This window comes from Trachinotus anak, unplaced genomic scaffold (genome assembly GCF_046630095.1).
Source record: "Trachinotus anak isolate AG129_WGS33_773 ecotype Australia unplaced genomic scaffold, CSIRO_AGI_Tana_v1 ptg000033l, whole genome shotgun sequence".
In the NCBI taxonomy this organism is placed as follows: Eukaryota; Metazoa; Chordata; class Actinopteri; order Carangiformes; family Carangidae; genus Trachinotus; species Trachinotus anak.
In genome coordinates, this window is record NW_027273884.1 from 5,790,222 (window position 1) to 5,811,343 (window position 21,122).

Sequence of the window (21,122 nt, forward strand, 5' to 3'; positions counted from 1 at the left end):
GAAAATTACGTCAAAGGGTCATCAAGATTTTGAAATCACTTTTAGGCTCATCCAATACGAAATCATGATCATGTCAATATCCTTTCATAACATCTCTACCGTAGCAAGCCATTTGTATCTGAAAATGACATCTCGTATGGAATTCACTCTAAAATGTTTGCTCATGATCCCGCTAAGTGACAATCAGCTTGCTCGTTGGAAAATTTCACTTCAAGACCTTGCTGTTCTAGCAACAGCTCCAGATGAATTTTAAACCAGCGGTGAAGAACTTAACGATCCAGGCTCGTATCATGTCATCAACAATCTAGCCTGAGCGGCTCATTTATCCACATATGAAAAACAGGCCGCAGCTCACATAGGCTCTTTGAATGTAGTTACAACCTTTGCTGGAAGTTTGAAGAAAGCGTGTCTGTATGTTATACTGGAAGACCAAGGAGCAATACGTTACATGGGAACTCATGATTTTTCATTGAAACATAACATACAGTCTCTCTAGAGACTAACAAAAATTGCCATAGCTGACTGTATTTCAAGTCATCCTGGCGGGGTATTGGGTTAAGTTTTCAACCAGCAATAATCACGTCTCAGCTGTACTTCACAGACTATGAAATTGCCTCTGCGAAAGAATGTGGAAAAGTAACTACAACTTTACAGTGGACTTGGTGCAACATTCACGAAGAACACGGTGCCATTCAAATCCCTTCCTGAATGTACACTCCTGTCAGTACAACGATATGATGATCTTGCATGTGATTGGCTTGTTTACAACAAACCCCGCCTTTTCCGGGCAACAGTCATCATGGGTGGAGCCTTGTGAGAACCTACGATGTGAGACAAGTAACCCATTGCTACACTGGTTAGACTCATTCATTCCAGGGCCTTGTCCTTCATGTTTAGCTTCAACAATTGAGGCCAACATGTTGATATCAGGCTCAAATAAGCCTGTTAATTCTGATCCATAAAATCTGGTTTAGGACATTTTGAACGCAGATTGATCAGTACGTTTTTGGGGTCTAAACTTTCATTTAGCTTGATATATTATCTTGTGAAAGTGAAAATTACGTCAAAGGGTCATCAAGATTTTGAAATCACTTTTAGGCTCATCCAATACGAAATCATGATCATGTCAACATCCTTTCATAACATCTCTACCGTAGCAAGCCATTTGTATCTGAAAATGACATCTCGTATGGAATTCACTCTAAAATGTTTGCTCATGATCCCGCTAAGTGACAATCAGCTTGCTCGTTGGAAAATTTCACTTCAAGACCTTGCTGTTCTAGCAACAGCTCCAGATGAATTTTAAACCAGCGGTGAAGAACTTAACGATCCAGGCTCGTATCATGTCATCAACAATCTAGCCTGAGCGGCTCATTTATCCACATATGAAAAACAGGCCGCAGCTCACATAGGCTCTTTGAATGTAGTTACAACCTTTGCTGGAAGTTTGAAGAAAGCGTGTCTGTATGTTATACTGGAAGACCAAGGAGCAATACGTTACATGGGAACTCATGATTTTTCATTGAAACATAACATACAGTCTCTCTAGAGACTAACAAAAATTGCCATAGCTGACTGTATTTCAAGTCATCCTGGTGGGGTATTGGGTTAAGTTTTCAACCAGCAATAATCACGTCTCAGCTGTACTTCACAGACTATGAAATTGCCTCTGCGAAAGAATGCAGAAAGTAACTACAACTTTACAGTGGACTTGGTGCAACATTCACGAAGAACACGGTGCCATTCAAATCCCTTCCTGAATGTACACTCCTGTCAGTACAACGATATGATGATCTTGCATGTGATTGGCTTGTTTACAACAAACCCCGCCTTTTCCGGGCAACAGTCATCATGGGTGGAGCCTTGTGAGAACCTACGATGTGAGACAAGTAACCCATTGCTACACTGGTTAGACTCATTCATTCCAGGGCCTTGTCCTTCATGTTTAGCTTCAACAATTGAGGCCAACATGTTGATATCAGGCTCAAATAAGCCTGTTAATTCTGATCCATAAAATCTGGTTTAGGACATTTTGAACGCAGATTGATCAGTACGTTTTTGGGGTCTAAACTTTCATTTAGCTTGATATATTATCTTGTGAAAGTGAAAATTACGTCAAAGGGTCATCAAGATTTTGAAATCACTTTTAGGCTCATCCAATACGAAATCATGATCATGTCAATATCCTTTCATAACATCTCTACCGTAGCAAGCCATTTGTATCTGAAAATGACATCTCGTATGGAATTCACTCTAAAATGTTTGCTCATGATCCCGCTAAGTGACAATCAGCTTGCTCGTTGGAAAATTTCACTTCAAGACCTTGCTGTTCTAGCAACAGCTCCAGATGAATTTTAAACCAGCGGTGAAGAACTTAACGATCCAGGCTCGTATCATGTCATCAACAATCTAGCCTGAGCGGCTCATTTATCCACATATGAAAAACAGGCCGCAGCTCACATAGGCTCTTTGAATGTAGTTACAAACTTTGCTGGAAGTTTGAAGAAAGCGTGTCTGTATGTTATACTGGAAGACCAAGGAGCAATACGTTACATGGGAACTCATGATTTTTCATTGAAACATAACATACAGTCTCTCTAGAGACTAACAAAAATTGCCATAGCTGACTGTATTTCAAGTCATTCTGGCGGGGTATTGGGTTAAGTTTTCAACCAGCAATAATCACGTCTCAGCTGTACTTCACAGACTATGAAATTGCCTCTGCGAAAGAATGCAGAAAGTAACTACAACTTTACAGTGGACTTGGTGCAACATTCACGAAGAACACGGTGCCATTCAAATCCCTTCCTGAATGTACACTCCTGTCAGTACAACGATATGATGATTTTGCATGTGATTGGCTTGTTTACAACAAACCCCGCCTTTTCCGGGCAACAGTCATCATGGGTGGAGCCTTGTGAGAACCTTCGATGTGAGACAAGTAACCCATTGCTACACTGGTTAGACTCATTCATTCCAGGGCCTTGTCCTTCATGTTTAGCTTCAACAATTGAGGCCAACATGTTGATATCAGGCTCAAATAAGCCTGTTAATTCTGATCCATAAAATCTGGTTTAGGACATTTTGAACGCAGATTGATCAGTACGTTTTTGGGGTCTAAACTTTCATTTAGCTTGATATATTATCTTGTGAAAGTGAAAATTACGTCAAAGGGTCATCAAGATTTTGAAATCACTTTTGGGCTCATCCAATACGAAATCATGATCATGTCAACATCCTTTCATAACATCTCTACCGTAGCAAGCCATTTGTATCTGAAAATGACATCTCGTATGGAATTCACTCTAAAATGTTTGCTCATGATCCCGCTAAGTGACAATCAGCTTGCCCGTTGGAAAATTTCACTTCAAGACCTTGCTGTTCTAGCAACAGCTCCAGATGAATTTTAAACCAGCGGTGAAGAACTTAACGATCCAGGCTCGTATCATGTCATCAACAATCTAGTCTGAACGGCTCATTTATCCACATATGAAAAACAGGCCGCAGCTCACATAGGCTCTTTGAATGTAGTTACAACCTTTGCTGGAAGTTTGAAGAAAGCGTGTCTGTATGTTATACTGGAAGATCAAGGAGCAATACGTTACACGTGAACTCATGATTTTTCATTGAAACATAACATACAGTCTCTCTAGAGACTAACAAAAATTGCCATAGGTGACTGTATTTCAAATCGTCCTGGCGGGGTATTGGGTTAAGTTTTCAACCAGCAATAATCACGTCTCAGCTGTACTTCACAGACTATGAAATTGCCTCTGCGAAAGAATGCAGAAAGTAACTACAACTTTACAGTGGACTTGGTGCAACATTCACGAAGCACACGGTGCCATTCAAATCCCTTCCTGAATGTACACTCCTGTCAGTACAACGATATGATGATCTTGCATGTGATTGGCTTGTTTACAACAAACCCCGCCTTTTCCGGGCAACAGTCATCATGGGTGGAGCCTTGTGAGAACCTTCGATGTGAGACAAGTAACCCATTGCTACACTGGTTAGACTCATTCATTCCAGGGCCTTGTCCTTCATGTTTAGCTTCAACAATTGAGGCCAACATGTTGATATCAGGCTCAAATAAGCCTGTTAATTCTGATCCATAAAATCTGGTTTAGGACATTTTGAACGCAGATTGATCAGTACGTTTTTGGGGTCTAAACTTTCATTTAGCTTGATATATTATCTTGTGAAAGTGAAAATTACGTCAAAGGGTCATCAAGATTTTGAAATCACTTTTAGGCTCATCCAATACGAAATCATGATCATGTCAACATCCTTTCATAACATCTCTACCGTAGCAAGCCATTTGTATCTGAAAATGACATCTCGTATGGAATTCACTCTAAAATGTTTGCTCATGATCCCGCTAAGTGACAATCAGCTTGCTCGTTGGAAAATTTCACTTCAAGACCTTGCTGTTCTAGCAACAGCTCCAGATGAATTTTAAACCAGCGGTGAAGAACTTAACGATCCAGGCTCGTATCATGTCATCAACAATCTAGTCTGAGCGGCTCATTTATCCACATATGAAAAACAGGCCGCAGCTCACATAGGCTCTTTGAATGTAGTTACAACCTTTGCTGGAAGTTTGAAGAAAGCGTGTCTGTATGTTATACTGGAAGATCAAGGAGCAATACGTTACATGTGAACTCATGATTTTTCATTGAAACATAACATACAGTCTCTCTAGAGACTAACAAAAATTGCCATAGCTGACTGTATTTCAAGTCATCCTGGCGGGGTATTGGGTTAAGTTTTCAACCAGCAATAATCACGTCTCAGCTGTACTTCACAGACTATGAAATTGCCTCTGCGAAAGAATGCAGAAAGTAACTACAACTTTACAGTGGACTTGGTGCAACATTCACGAAGCACACGGTGCCATTCAAATCCCTTCCTGAATGTACACTCCTGTCAGTACAACGATATGATGATCTTGCATGTGATTGGCTTGTTTACAACAAACCCCGCCTTTTCCGGGCAACAGTCATCATGGGTGGAGCCTTGTGAGAACCTACGATGTGAGACAAGTAACCCATTGCTACACTGGTTAGACTCATTCATTCCAGGGCCTTGTCCTTCATGTTTAGCTTCAACAATTGAGGCCAACATGTTGATATCAGGCTCAAATAAGCCTGTTAATTCTGATCCATAAAATCTGGTTTAGGACATTTTGAACGCAGATTGATCAGTACGTTTTTGGGGTCTAAACTTTCATTTAGCTTGATATATTATCTTGTGAAAGTGAAAATTACGTCAAAGGGTCATCAAGATTTTGAAATCACTTTTAGGCTCATCCAATACGAAATCATGATCATGTCAATATCCTTTCATAACATCTCTACCGTAGCAAGCCATTTGTATCTGAAAATGACATCTCGTATGGAATTCACTCTAAAATGTTTGCTCATGATCCCGCTAAGTGACAATCAGCTTGCTCGTTGGAAAATTTCACTTCAAGACCTTGCTGTTCTAGCAACAGCTCCAGATGAATTTTAAACCAGCGGTGAAGAACTTAACGATCCAGGCTCGTATCATGTCATCAACAATCTAGTCTGAGCGGCTCATTTATCCACATATGAAAAACAGGCCGCAGCTCACATAGGCTCTTTGAATGTAGTTACAACCTTTGCTTGAAGTTTGAAGAAAGCGTGTCTGTATGTTATACTGGAAGATCAAGGAGCAATACGTTACATGTGAACTCATGATTTTTCATTGAAACATAAAATACAGTCTCTCTAGAGACTAACAAAAATTGCCATAGCTGACTGTATTTCAAATCATCCTGGCGGGGTATTGGGTTAAGTTTTCAACCAGCAATAATCACGTCTCAGCTGTACTTCACAGACTATGAAATTGCCTCTGCGAAAGAATGCAGAAAGTAACTACAACTTTACAGTGGACTTGGTGCAACATTCACGAAGCACACGGTGCCATTCAAATCCCTTCCTGAATGTACACTCCTGTCAGTACAACGATATGATGATCTTGCATGTGATTGGCTTGTTGACAACAAACCCCGCCTTTTCCGGGCAACAGTCATCATGGGTGGAGCCTTGTGAGAACCTTCGATGTGAGACAAGTAACCCATTGCTACACTGGTTAGACTCATTCATTCCAGGGCCTTGTCCTTCATGTTTAGCTTCAACAATTGAGGCCAACATGTTGATATCAGGCTCAAATAAGCCTGTTAATTCTGATCCATAAAATCTGGTTTAGGACATTTTGAACGCAGATTGATCAGTACGTTTTTGGGGTCTAAACTTTCATTTAGCTTGATATATTATCTTGTGAAAGTGAAAATTACGTCAAAGGGTCATAAAGATTTTGAAATCACTTTTAGGCTCATCCAATACGAAATCATGATCATGTCAACATCCTTTCATAACATCTCTACCGTAGCAAGCCATTTGTATCTGAAAATGACATCTCGTATGGAATTCACTCTAAAATGTTTGCTCATGATCCCGCTAAGTGACAATCAGCTTGCTCGTTGGAAAATTTCACTTCAAGACCTTGCTGTTCTAGCAACAGCTCCAGATGAATTTTAAACCAGCGGTGAAGAACTTAACGATCCAGGCTCGTATCATGTCATCAACAATCTAGTCTGAGCGGCTCATTTATCCACATATGAAAAACAGGCCGCAGCTCACATAGGCTCTTTGAATGTAGTTACAACCTTTGCTGGAAGTTTGAAGAAAGCGTGTCTGTATGTTATACTGGAAGACCAAGGAGCAATACGTTACATGGGAACTCATGATTTTTCATTGAAACATAACATACAGTCTCTCTAGAGACTAACAAAAATTGCCATAGCTGACTGTATTTCAAGTCATCCTGGCGGGGTATTGGGTTAAGTTTTCAACCAGCAATAATCACGTCTCAGCTGTACTTCACAGACTATGAAATTGCCTCTGCGAAAGAATGCAGAAAGTAACTACAACTTTACAGTGGACTTGGTGCAACATTCACGAAGAACACGGTGCCATTCAAATCCCTTCCTGAATGTACACTCCTGTCAGTACAACGATATGATGATCTTGCATGTGATTGGCTTGTTTACAACAAACCCCGCCTTTTCCGGGCAACAGTCATCATGGGTGGAGCCTTGTGAGAACCTACGATGTGAGACAAGTAACCCATTGCTACACTGGTTAGACTCATTCATTCCAGGGCCTTGTCCTTCATGTTTAGCTTCAACAATTGAGGCCAACATGTTGATATCAGGCTCAAATAAGCCTGTTAATTCTGATCCATAAAATCTGGTTTAGGACATTTTGAACACAGATTGATCAGTACGTTTTTGGGGTCTAAACTTTCATTTAGCTTGATATATTATCTTGTGAAAGTGAAAATTACGTCAAAGGGTCATCAAGATTTTGAAATCACTTTTAGGCTCATCCAATACGAAATCATGATCATGTCAACATCCTTTCATAACATCTCTACCGTAGCAAGCCATTTGTATCTGAAAATGACATCTCGTATGGAATTCACTTTAAAATGTTTGCTCATGATCCCGCTAAGTGACAATCAGCTTGCTCGTTGGAAAATTTCACTTCAAGACCTTGCTGTTCTAGCAACAGTTCCAGATGAATTTTAAACCAGCGGTGAAGAACTTAATGATACAGGTTGATTCAGGCAGGGTATTGGGTCAATTACATCTTAGCTCAATTACACAGACTATTCAATTTTCTATGCACAATATTATAGCTCTTAACTACAACTTTAAAATTGACCTAATGCAACGTTCACAACACACATGGTGCAATTCAAGTCCTTTCCTCAATTTACAGTTATGTCACTTCAATTTTATTTTGATGTTGTATGTGATTGGCTTGTAAACAACAAATCCTGCCCTATCTGGGAAACAGTCTTCATGTGTGAAGGCTTTTGATCACCTCATATGTGAGATAACTAACTAATTACTACATTTTTTAGGCCCTGTTCAGATCTGATATCAGCATCTTTCCTGAGAGATCAGAAGTGGACAGTTGTAAGTACAGGTGTGAACTCACCCAGGGCACATTCAGCATGCAATTGAGATCCATTCACTCAGACCACATTCGGAGGTGGTCTGGACCACATTCGGCCACATTCTTTTTGCAGTTTGAACGCAAATGGGTCTTGGTCATATTGAAGGACCGTCTACTCTACTGATGTCCTCTGCCACAGTTTTATGAGTCCTGTCACAGGTTCATAATAAACAGAAAATATTTTACTATTTCTAATGGATAAAACCTTATTTCACTATTGATCTGTGACCAACACATATCTATAGTTTGCTGCTCAACCTTTCATTACCGCTACTCTCTTGCTCACTCTCTCTCACTTACACACGCACACACGGATGCGCAGAAGCACATTGACAACAGACTGTCTGATTGGCTAAAAGCACCACTGCATACCTGTTTATTTGTATATGAAGATGGACATGTGGAGACACATTTTAAAGACAGGTGTGAGAAGATGTATTTACAGTAGAGCTGATCATCACTCAGGACACAATACCAAGTCTGAACAGGGTCTTAGACTCATTCAATCCAGGGCCTTATTCTTCATGTATAGCTTCTATAATTGTGGCTAACATGTTGATATCAGGATCAATCACATCACAAGTGCTGTTGGACTGCAATGAACTGTGCCACCAAAAACCTAACTCTCTGCTTCTTGAGAGTGAGATGATTTTAATCTTCAAATCCCACTGTACCCTCAAAGGATTGATTCGTGTGGAGCCTCATGGTGCAAAAACCTTTTTTGGAGGACTGTGTGCCTGTGGATGTAGACTGTGTGGTCCACATTCCTGCCTTCGTCTCCAAGAAAGCACAGCTGTCTGAGCCAGAAGTCAGGGAGATGCAGTCAATTGCAAGACAGAGTCCATATGGCGCATGGAGCACAAGATATTCAGTGCAGTGATCTCTCTCTCACTCACAGACAGCATCAATCAACTTTGCACAGCAGCATGATTCTTGGTTAACTACCAAAATGGGTCCTTGGTGAAAGCCTGGGCAAACAAGTCCTAACACTGTACAGACACACCCTCACCTACTGCCAAGATACAAGAAAGAGTTCTTAAGAGATCCAAACTCCAGCAACACTTGTAATATAGTAAAACTTTGTTAGACATAACAGATTTTGAAATTTCATTTAAGTCCACAACGGTCCAGTGTAATGTGTAACCTGAATGTTAATTGTTGGGAAATATATACTTGAATGCAATCACAATCAACTGAAAAAAATAAATCAAACTATGAACAAATGAATATAAATTCATTTCCTCAGCAATGTGACTTGTCAGTTACTGGTGCATAAAGAGATACTTTGGCAGACACATATTAAAGGAAAATAAATGACACATCTGTTTCAGGGTGTTTAACACATTGTGTCTCCGTAAATGACAAACATGTCATCATGGGCACAGATAACAAAATCACACCAATCCATGCCTGTAAGCAGCAACTGCCCATGCACCTGCTAATAATAAGGATGGCTCCCCTTTAATTTGTAGGTGCCATGGTCAACTCTGGGGTACCTACAGTCAGTATAGTTTAGGGCATTTGGACATTTCATTTTAACTAAACCAAATGACCAACTGATCTCTCAAGTGGGTCATAGACCAGCCCATCAGGTGACACACCCAGCCAAGGTTAATCTGGATGAATCACTAGTCCACTGTTTTTTTTTTTGGTAGTTTCACATTCCTTGAATGCACCTGTCTTCAGATCCAAACCTCTCTTCATGAGTGGGGTTTTCTGATTAACTTGGTTTTCTGTCATTGCTTACCTCCCTGAAAGTTGAAGCTGTCACCCTCTTCTTCTACAGTGAATGCCACTCATGTGCCACACTTTTGTATCTCATTGTTTCCTCAATTTTGTGTGACTGACAAAGTCACAGATAGTGATTTCAGATGCAGCTGTTCTTGGTTTGTTAGTCTTTTCGCTTTAATTGGTAGCCCTCTAGTGGAATTTTTGGGAATGTGGGTGCATCTTTGTGGATGGCAACACTGTGAGATGTCAGGTGTGGAAGATATGAGAAAATGCTACCAGACTGTACTTTACCAAAGATGGGGACACAAGTTGTTTGTCAGGAAATGACATATTAGCAGAGTCTGGTTTGAAGCAAGCATAGGGAGCTTTAGGGTCAAGGGTTGCCAGATCTGAAAGGTCACCCCTGTAGCCTCTGTATAATCTAAATCTGCAAAGACATTATGAGGCAATAACTATTTATGAAATACAGTGTGGTCTAGTGTGCTTGGTTATACTGACTTTGCATGCCAAGTTCCACTTGCTCAAGTAGCACCTGGTTTTGGCCTCACCACCACCGCTACCTCACTCCATGTGTAATTAGATGGTATTAATACAGAGATTACAGTAATAAAACTTCATGCCAGATACTTAAATAATACAAACCATTGTTTGGGGTTTATGTAATTTTTGTTCTGTCTCAGTGCTAGACAGTACAGGAGGGACAACCAACATGCCACTGCCAGAGGAATGGGATGTCTCTTACAGCAGAGCCATCAACTGGTTGCAAACCCAACTTCGAGCCACACAGTTAACCAGCACAAATGGATCTGAATCACGTAAAGTTATCTGAAACAAACACAAAAAAATCCTGTAAATGAAATTCATAAAGTGCATCTGCTATTTAACAAGAAAACTTGAAAGATGACAGGGCAGTTATTCATGGAACAAAGGCAGTTTAAAAGATAGCTGAGTATGCTGAAATGTCACAGTTTCTGCATTTGCAAACCATCATATCTTGGGTAAAATATAATTTCATCAAAATGTATATCTTATAAATATGATGCTCACTCAGTTTGCTATTTTATTACAGTTTTGAAGACTAAAAACCATTATAGCTTCCACATTCAGCTATCCTGTCACAGCATTAACACTGTTTCTGCTGAAATTTTGTTTTAGCATTATTGATGTCCCTGATATAGGAAGCCCCGACCCCAGATCATGGAAAGAATAGCCGAGCATGGCCCAGCTAGCTGATGATAGCTAGCATTAGCGACTTTCATAATTGCAGAGATGGGAAGACACATAAAACTTGAAACCTTTTGTAAGTTTGCTCTCTGGCATTTTACTGCACATCTGGACAATTATCTGCACATTGTTGATATTTACTTTCAGCAATTCCAGCAAACAGCAAGCATTCTATTATTTTGATGTCTTCCTCTGCTATAAGTGCGGACACAGCCTTATGTCAAACCGAAGTGTTGTGTGCATAGAACAGTTGATTGAAAGCTTGGCCCTTCAAATAGTAAAAGTAATATGGTAAAAGCAAAAACAATAAAGTAAAAGCAATTAAGCAATAGGTAAAAGCAAAAGCAATGAGGTAAAAGCAAAAATAACAGGTACATGCAAAAGCAATAGGTAAGTACTTTCTACTGTTTTATTCAATCCTATTTATATTTCTACATTTATTTTCTTATTCTTTTACAGATTTATTCTTTTTTATGGCTTTTTCATTTAAATAGAAATATAACATATTCAATGATAGTGGTACATTGAGGTGTTTCATTGACCTTGGTAAAGAAAAGTGTAAAGGGCAAAGACACTTTAAAATTCTTTTTTTTTTGACAGTAAGAGACACAGGTTAATTTACTGTTCGCCCTTTTCATTTGAAGTATAATAGCTTTAAAGACAGCTGTAATGCTTGTTCAGATAATTTGTCATGGTTATTCACAAGGTGCCAGCAGGTGGCAGTGCAAGCTAATTTTAATCACTAACTCCTAAAGTGCTGTTATAGTTAACTGTTTGAAAGACACTGAATTTATATGTCAAAGATGTGTTAAATATCAAATACTTTATTTGAATCCTGTTCTTAATCCTGTTCTTGCTAAAGTGTACACTTGTTGACATTTTTTTGTAATCCTAAATTTTTTTTCCTTGCTTCTTTTTTTTATGAAGATGTGTACTGTGTGTAGATAAGTGGTTCCTTACGTTTTTGGCCTCTGACTCCTGAATATGGATCAATGTCTTTACAGGTCTAATAGTATCCTCTAATCCCGGGTTGGCTTTTGTGACATGAGTTATGAACAGGTAAACCAAAACTAAATTTTTCAATTTTCCATTTCAAACTGTTTCATTTGAAGAATTGTAAGAGACCCGTAAAGATCTTTGATGAGAGTTTTTTGTTTACGCTTTTTCTTTCTTATCTCTTCAAGGGACCCTTTCAGTAATCTCAAGCTCCAGGTTCAGTAAACTACAAACTTAGTAGCATTATGATAATACAATATGTGGAGGTGCAATCCAATGATGTGTAGTCTGTGATGAACACAATATTTTTAGGTTCAACCTCCACCACACACATACAGTTGACATAGGTCTGACCTTGAATCATCACTGTTTGATGGCTCATACTCCAGCTTTTCCAGGAAGGAAAAAATGTTAAGTAGGACATTTCTTTTCTTCCTACTCTCTCCATTTTAACCACTCACTACAGAAGAGTGATGCATTTCCTCAGACTAGCACACAGACGAGCACACGGATGAGCACACACGCACACACACACACACACACATACCAGGTACAACAGTTAACCCAGACCGCAAACATGGCAAATATGGAAGTAATTATCTAGAGGCCACAGGGATTGACTGTTTGGTGAAGTCCCCTGAACATATACACATACTATAGCTATACTTAAAGGGTGCAACAAACTCACTCTCTCTTTCTCACACACACACGCATGCACACACACGCATGCACACACAAACATACCATGGTAGTATGCATGGGGAAATTCTGGCACTGTCCAGAAAGTTATATCACTGCTGTTGTACATCCACCCTCCCAAGTGTTCATCATTCTCGTCTCTAGACTTCTGACTGATCAAAGAGCTGCTTGCTCAAAACAGAACATCACAATCCAACTACTTGAACCATTCATATCCAATATACACTCAGTGAGTACTTTAATAGGAACACAATCCTAACATTGGCTAGTTCCTCCCTTTGCTCTCAAACAGCCTCAGTTCTTCATGTCATGGATTCCACAAGATGTTGATAACTTTCCTCTGAGACTCCATATGATGCTCCATGTTGACATGACTGCATCACATCATTTCTGCAGATTTGTAAACTGCACATTCATGCTGCCAATCTTCAGTTCTGCCACATTCCAAAGGTGTTCTACTGGATTCAGATCTGGAGACTGGGGAAGCCACTGAAGTTCACTGAACTCACTGTCACATTAATCAAACCAATTTGAGATGACTTTTGCTTTGAGACATGGAGCATTATCCGTCTGGAAGTAGCCATTAGAAGATGAGAAACTGTGGCCATAAAGGGATGCAAATGGTCAGCAGCAATACTCAGACTGTGGCATTCAAACCATGATTGACTGGGATTAAGGGCCCAAATTGCATCAAGAAAATTCAAGAAAAATTGCCAAATTTTGACCCTACCATCAGCTGGTTTAGCAGAAATCAAGATTCATCAGACCATCCATCCATCTAGCCATCTATCCGAGGTCAGGTCGCGGTGGCAGCAGGCTATGCAGGGAATTCCAGACATCCCCTATTCCAGCAATGCTTACCAGCTCCTCCTGGGGCATCCCAAGGTGTTCCCAGGCAAGATGGATAGATGGGATATAATCCCTCCAGCGAGTTCTGGGTCTGCCAGAGGGCCTCTTCCCAGTTGGACATGCCAGGAAAACCCCCAAAGTAAGGTGCCCAGGAGGCAACCTTACCAGATGCCTGAACCACCTCAACTGGCTCCTTTTGATGTGACGGAGCAGTGACTCTACTCTGAGCTCCTTTCCAGATGTCTGAGCTCCTCACCTCTCTCTAAGGCTGAGCCCAGCCACCCTACAGAGGAAGCCCATTTCAGCCACTTGTGTCTGCAATCTGTTTTTTCAGTCACTACCCAGAGCTCATGACCATAGGTGAGATTTGGAATGAAGATTGACTGGTAAATCGAGAGCTTTGCCTTCTGGCTCAGCTCCCTCTTCACCACAACAGTCTGGTTGTTGTGGTCACCGATCCACCTGTTGATCTCCTGCTCCATCTTATCCCCCTCTGAGAATCGCCACCTAAATGTGCTGGATGGGTTTGTGTGTCCTGGTGAGCTCTGTTGTCAGGGGCAATAGCCCCTGCTAGGGTCTCCCAAGGCAAATTGGTCCCAAAGAAGGGGCCAAACCAAGAGCGATTCACAAAACCCTTAATGAAGATGCTATGTAAGAGCTGTAGCACCTCGCCCGATAGGTGGCAAGCAGCTGGTGGCTGGCCGAAAAAGCAACTTGGAGCTACTGCCCTGTGAAGCCATCACCTGCTGGGATAGAATTTGGGGTCAGGTGCGATGCCAACCGGGTGGTGGACGCAGGAAGGGTAGACTTAGGCATGCTGATTTGTGGTACTGTAGCCTGGTCCTAGTGACATGGAATGTCATCGGACTATGCTACATTTTTCCAGTCTTTATTCTGTCCAGTGTTGGTGTGTCTGAGCCCACTGAGGCCTCAGGTTTCTGTTCTTGGCTGACAGGAGTGGAACCTGACATGGTCTTCTGCTGTTGTAGTCCAGCCACCTCAAGGTTGGACCTGTTAATGCTTTTCTGCTCACCACAGTTGTAAAGAGTAGTTATCTGAGTGACCATAGACTTTCTGTCAGCTCCAACCAGTCTGTCCATTCTCCTCTGATGTCTCTCATCAACGAGGTGTTTCTTTCCACAGAGCTGCTGCACACTGGATGATTTTGGTTTTAGCTCCATTCTGAGACTGTTGTTTTTCTCAGAAATTCTCAGACCAACTCGTATGGCACCAACTATCATACCACAGTCAAAGTCACTGAGATCACATTTTTCCCCATTCTGATGTTTGATGTGAACATTAACGGAAACACCTGACCTGTATCTGCAGCATTTTATACACTGCACTGCTACCATGTGATTGACTGACTGGATAATGGCAATATCCTAATTGTGTCCACACCACGTGAACATGTCACTGCACTCCAAAGGAATGGTGTATTTTGTTTATTCAGATATGAAAGTTGACTTATCAACTTTCTGTTGTGTTCCCTGTTTTATTTTGAAGTACTCAAATGTCTTGTCGTTTCAGTTCTTTGATCATCCCCACCTGCTTCCAATTACTCACCTGCACCTCATTTTGCTATCAACCAATTGTATATACATCCCTGGTTTCTCTATTTGTCTGCCAGATTGTCTTGTTCATCTTTGTGTGTTTATCACTTTTCAGCATTTTCCCTAGTGTTAGTCTCTGGCTTTACTCCCTGCTTGGATTTGTTAGTTTGATTTGATCTGATTACCTTTGTATGACTCCCTGGCATTCCAGTAAAAGACTGCCCTTTTGAACTTGACATTGTGTTTGAGTCTGTGATCTGCCAGGAAATGTTAGAGAGAGAGAGACTCTATGCAGTGAGATGACTCATCATATTTTCAGAAAAAAAGCATGTCTATGTGGCATCAAAATTGTGTCCGAAGTGACCTGATAATAATCGAACTGATGTTAATGAGGGAACCGTTAAAAGCAGTTTGAAGATTTGTGCTTGAGAAACATATACACACATGCAGGTACACACACATGTTCTCAGTCAATAAAGGAAGTGAGGAGGAACTTTCATTTGAAAAAGAAACAGTCTCAACATCTGGAAGCTCTTTCACCCCTTGACCCCATTCCCTGCTCCATTCCTTCTCCCTGCCTTCTCCACCTCACCCCAGGTCTTCTAGATCTGTGTCTGGAAGGAGTTAAGTGTATACACCAGCATATGTGTATGTGCTGATGTGTGTAGGTATGCTCAGATGTGTACATGCAAATGAACACACAGACACACACAAAATAGCTCAGCACCCACATGGGCAAACTTTGGGCCGCAGTTTTGTCAAACCATGTTGGAGTTTTCTTCACAAAGTATGCAAAATATTTAACTGATGTTTACACTAAGTTTTTTTTGTCTTGGTATTGATCCTATCTTATATATTTTAAACAAATATCGTGACAGATATTTTTTCCTATCTGTTTATGGATACAGCTGTTATACGCTTCTTTACAGGACTGGCGTAGAGAGGTCCAGGTTCTGTCTGTGCACAATAACAGAGTCCAGAGTTCTTGAACAGGTAATAATGTTAATCTAAAATCTTTCTGCAATTTTACATATTTTTCAAGATATCTTCTTTAGTTGACTTGAACATTATCTACGGGATAGAAAGGAATGTCCTATTTGTTGTGGCTGTTTTCCGTCAGATGAGGTTGCTCTACATGCAAGCCTGTGCCTATATTACATTTTATTTCACAAAGGTTCAGTATTCCCCCTACATATTGTCTTCATTAAAGCTTTAATTTGATAAATTTAGCACCATAGTCATGCTTTTTTAAGGGCAACCCAGTAGTTGAATGGCTAGAGCATACATACGATGTGGGGACTAGTGCTCTGAGCAGGCAGGTACCCGGTGTGACTCCTGGCCGAGCAGATTCTTTCCTGCACATCATTCCCCTACTTGCTGTCACTCTCCACTATCCTATAAATAAAGGCTTATAAGTGCCCAAAAATAACTTACCATGTTATTTCCAATTATACAATTAGCTTAATGAGGCACTATAAATCCCTCTAAGGAGTAAATACGAATATAAATGTTTTTGGTGCAATGGACGGGAAACCTGTCCCCTGTTTCCCTGTTTTTTTATTTTGTACTTGCTAGAATAGGCTCCAGTTCCCCTTTTAAGGTCACTAGTTATTCAGTGCTCAACAAGGGTGACAGATACAAATTAAGGTTCAAATTAAACTCAAAAGTAGAATGCAAAAATAAGTAAATCAATGTCATTCAACATTTTTTCCGGTGAGCTGAAACCTAAATATTGATACATTTTACTGACAAATTGAATGTTTTAATGTTGGATCATTCTAAGTCTACAGGACGTTTTTAACTACAGTTCCAACCTCTCTCCCAATTGTGACCCTAAGAGTAGTGCACTACATGAGGATGGCATACCTAAGGCTGATATAGCTTTTTTTTTGGGGGGGGGGGGGGGGGGGGGGGGGTTCTTGTATTTTTTCATTCATTCATCTGCACAGTACATTTGTCAGGGTAAATTTTAATCACATTTAATACAATTTTACTCTGAAAAAGATAATATTTGGTCCCAGTCCAAACAGTAAATTTTACTCTCTCTATTTAGTGTTTATATATAACTCTACATGATGACCTTATGTAGTATAACATGAAAAGAACTCTACAGACATTTCACTTAATATAGAGTAATATTTCCTTCAATATAGAGCTTTATTTCACTCAATATAGAGTAGCATTTCACTTAATATAGAGTGTTATTTCACTCAATATAAATATAGTTTTGATTTCGCTCAACAGAGTAGTATTTCACTCAACACAGAGTTTTATTTCACTGAATATAGTTTTATTCATTGTACTCTCAGATTGATTTCACCATAGTTTTTAACAAAAAAAAAAAGAAAATAAAATCCATTAAAAATCAACTTACTGTGGGCGGCTATCTTTAAACTCAACAAATCAGCAATCAGTATTTAACAAAGCACACTTTATTTTTAGAATGTAATATGTGCAATACATCAGACCACAGATAACCTATCGTGTTCTGCGATTCAGTGTTTCAGAGAGATAGGAATACCCTTTGAGAACACTGGAGAAAAAAATGTTTACTATTTGAAGCAACAGCAGTAGCAAATACAAGTGTCAGTGACTTGAAGGTCCTACACACACACACACACACACACACACACACACATACTCTTACTTACTTGTATGTATGACATCCAAAACAAAAGTATTGCTGTGTAAAGGTCGCCTTCTGCAAAAGGAGGCATGTTGCATTGAACTGTGTCAAGCCAAAAATTTTCATTTGGTGCATTGGTATGATTATATTATACCATACCCATGCTCACTTGTCATATGTGCAACCAATATCTTGACCAATATCTTGACCAATATCTTGACCATATTACGTCTTCTGCTATCTTTTTGCACGCACATACTCATTTATGATCCTCTCTCCTCAAGGTTTGTTCTTCAGAATGTCTTCAATCGTCTTAGTGGGAGCAATGAAAAAATAAACAGACTGAATTGTTTAAGATAGTAGTAAAATATCAAGTATTGTATAATACACCGTGGTCCATATCACAACTTTCATTCATCTGTCATTTATCACTCCACTCAGTCAAGTTTGGCACTTTTTTTAAACCTTCTGAAAGGGTGTAAGGAAATCTGTAGCGCTTACCTGAGCTAGACAAGTAGACTCAGCTCTCTTTCTTTTTGCAGGACTGTGCTGCAATGTGATGGTGTCATCAGAGTCCCCCTCATTATCTCCACTGGAGCTTGCAAAGGAGCTGTTTGTAGAGGAGCCCTGTGAATCATGTTGACATTTAACTGGTGGGATTAACACCATATATCACTATAACACAATTTAAATGGAAACATTTAAGCAGACTTTTTGTTGATGACAAATGGAATGCGAAAATGGATTTGGCCCACATTTCAAGAAGGGGTGGGAGAGAGGAACACAGGAAAAAAAAGATAATTTAAAAATGTTAAAATGAGACTCAGCAGATGTATTTACTTTTCTCACATATTCAGTTGTTAGGCTAGCCAGGACTGTATGGATGAATATGGGGCTCTAAGATAATAAGCAACTCACTGGGATCTTGGCCCTTAAACAAAACTCCAGCACACCAATGTCTTGTTTCTTTAGAAGAAACTCAAACTCAACTTCAGTCTTCAATTCATCATAGACTTTTAAGTCCAAGGTTGGAATGTTAAATTTTTTGACAACTGTGAAGACAAAACAAGATTGCACAATGTTATTGATTAATCTGTTTGTAGAGAAAAAAAACAGAACAAGACAAAAATCACATATCACATAACCATCCTGAAGAGAATGAACACAGAGAACAGCTGATGTTTATACAGATAAGATTAATTAAAATTAGAAGGTCAAATTGTTTAAGTGGGATGTCACAGTTTCTGTACGTTTCTCAGATCAAGGTTACTTGAAGAGCTGTCTTCCACAGATGCATTATTTTCAATATTTGTACTGCAAATTCCATATTACTATTCATAGAGTCCTTTGCTAGTATATTCATATTAAATGGTCAACAAGATTGAATTGGTTGATTTATCATAACAAGGTCTTACATCTTCTGCTCAACTTGCCAATCATAATGGGATAGATAAATAAAGGATTTGAATGATGGCCAGAGAGTATCTAAGGGGCTGTTTTGAGTGCACAGATTGGAATGTACTGTTGGAGTCACAGGAAAATGATAACAGCAAGGACAGGGATCTTGATAGAATGGTTGCATGCACTGTAAGATGCAGCCATCTTAGACAACACCAACCACCCTCTCCACAACATCCTTGCAGGCCAGAGAAGCAGCTACAGCAGCAGCCAACATCTCATCTCACTGCGCTGCAGGACTGAGAGGTTCAGGAAATCCTTTGTTCTCACTGCCATCAGACTGCTATCTATCTATCTATCTATCTATCTATCTATCTATCTATCTATCTATCTATCTATCTATCTAATGTGATCTTTTTCTTTGTGAATATGAAGTACAATGTAAGTTAATATGGTCCATAGGCAAGTAGACAACTAACAGTTAATATGCTGTATCAGGGTGTCTCATTTGTTTTAAAGGTCTTTGCTTATTTGTAACACCCTATACAGCACTGCACATTTTAACATTCAAAATCAAACAAGTTCTTACTCTTCAATCAATGTATTTGTCATTCATTGAAAGGGCACGACAGAGCTGTTTTACTTGAGCATGTGTGCAGGCATGTTATTCCAAACATATTTTAGAATTAAAGTGGAGTTAATGTGCTGTCACTAAAACTGTATACTTAGAGCCCTACCCAAATTTGGGTGTGTAAGTGCAGATGCACATTATACAGCATGTTCAAATCCATATATCTTTATGTTAATTCAAATTACATATAACAGACAGATATCAGATATTATCACATTTTACAATTACAGTAAATGAATAGAATTAAAACCTTGCAACCCTTCAAGCAAAATGTAATAAACTGACAGGTTGTCAGTGATGTGTTTACTAGGACTTCTGATGCTCCATGTAGTGAAAAAAAGAAAACCACTTAATGCAACTTTAAAGTTTGGTTCCCTGTCAGTTATCAGTACACAGAGTGAGATGTGCCCCTTTACGGTAAATGATGTTTTACAAAGCATTCTTTCATAACAATAATTATTAAATTGGCAAATAGCCTGTCATTAAAATGACCACACATCAAAATTGTTTTATTCAATTGTTTTGAAAGATCATATAGGACTACTATAACAATTATTGTTTAGGTTATATTCTCTGACTCTAACGTAGGTCTGCATAATGAACTGTGTGCGCTCCAAGCAGTACAGCTAAAGCTATTGTCACATGTGCAATTCTAGCTGTTGTTGTTCTTAACTGATATAAACAATGTTATCATTAATATCAGTTTGCATATGCTGCGTGCAGATTTGCAGGTTTCTGGACATGTAGGGGAAGTTTCTGTAAAATTTAATGAAAATGCAAAATCATGCAAACGGTTCATTGTCCTACAGCAGCAATGAAATTCATCAAATATCTCATCTGCCCTGAGTCTGCTTATGTCTGATTAAACTGCATGTTTTTTTATGCTGTATTAGATGTGTTTTGGGGGGAATTAAACCACATGCTTGTTAGATTATATTCTATGTTATTATTATTAGATATTATAGTATTAGTAAATTACATGTTTTTTTAAATTAAACTACATGTTTTTTTATTAAACATGTTTTTGTTTTTTTGTTTTTTTTGTTTTTTTGTTTTTTACCTAAATTCAATGATTACAGCACATTTTGTCTTGATATTAACATGCTTTTTTGTGAATTTAACTAGGCTACATATATTTTTTTAAATTAAAATAGCCTACATTAATTACTTGAACTACATTTTCTTTGACTATATGTTTTTATTGATTTTATGCATTTTTCTTTGATTAAACTAAGCTTTTGTTGATTAAACTCCATTATTTATTTACTAACAAGCATTTTGTTGATTAAAGTAAATTTTTATTATGTGTTATTATAAACATTTTTTTACTAAGCATGTTTTTGGTTTTTTTTGTTTTATATATA

The 21,122-nt window shown here is 39.1% G+C and overlaps 7 non-coding genes across 7 annotated transcripts; all 7 read right to left on the reverse strand.

Moving 5' to 3' along the window:
- Positions 1-487: 487 nt before the first annotated feature.
- Positions 488-628, reverse strand: LOC139614275 (U4 spliceosomal RNA). The gene has a single exon (XR_011686965.1). It is a non-coding gene; the product is annotated as a U4 spliceosomal RNA (small nuclear RNA).
- A 912-nt stretch (positions 629-1,540) lies between these two features.
- Positions 1,541-1,681, reverse strand: LOC139614306 (U4 spliceosomal RNA). The gene has a single exon (XR_011686995.1). It is a non-coding gene; the product is annotated as a U4 spliceosomal RNA (small nuclear RNA).
- A 911-nt stretch (positions 1,682-2,592) lies between these two features.
- LOC139614303 (U4 spliceosomal RNA) lies at positions 2,593-2,733 on the reverse strand. Its single transcript, XR_011686992.1, has one exon. It is a non-coding gene; the product is annotated as a U4 spliceosomal RNA (small nuclear RNA).
- A 911-nt stretch (positions 2,734-3,644) lies between these two features.
- LOC139614329 (U4 spliceosomal RNA) lies at positions 3,645-3,785 on the reverse strand. Its single transcript, XR_011687018.1, has one exon. It is a non-coding gene; the product is annotated as a U4 spliceosomal RNA (small nuclear RNA).
- Positions 3,786-4,696: 911 nt separating this feature from the next.
- Positions 4,697-4,837, reverse strand: LOC139614283 (U4 spliceosomal RNA). Its single transcript, XR_011686973.1, has one exon. It is a non-coding gene; the product is annotated as a U4 spliceosomal RNA (small nuclear RNA).
- Positions 4,838-5,748: 911 nt separating this feature from the next.
- Positions 5,749-5,889, reverse strand: LOC139614301 (U4 spliceosomal RNA). The gene has a single exon (XR_011686990.1). It is a non-coding gene; the product is annotated as a U4 spliceosomal RNA (small nuclear RNA).
- A 911-nt stretch (positions 5,890-6,800) lies between these two features.
- On the reverse strand, positions 6,801-6,941 carry LOC139614284 (U4 spliceosomal RNA). Its single transcript, XR_011686974.1, has one exon. It is a non-coding gene; the product is annotated as a U4 spliceosomal RNA (small nuclear RNA).
- Positions 6,942-21,122: the final 14,181 nt, after the last annotated feature.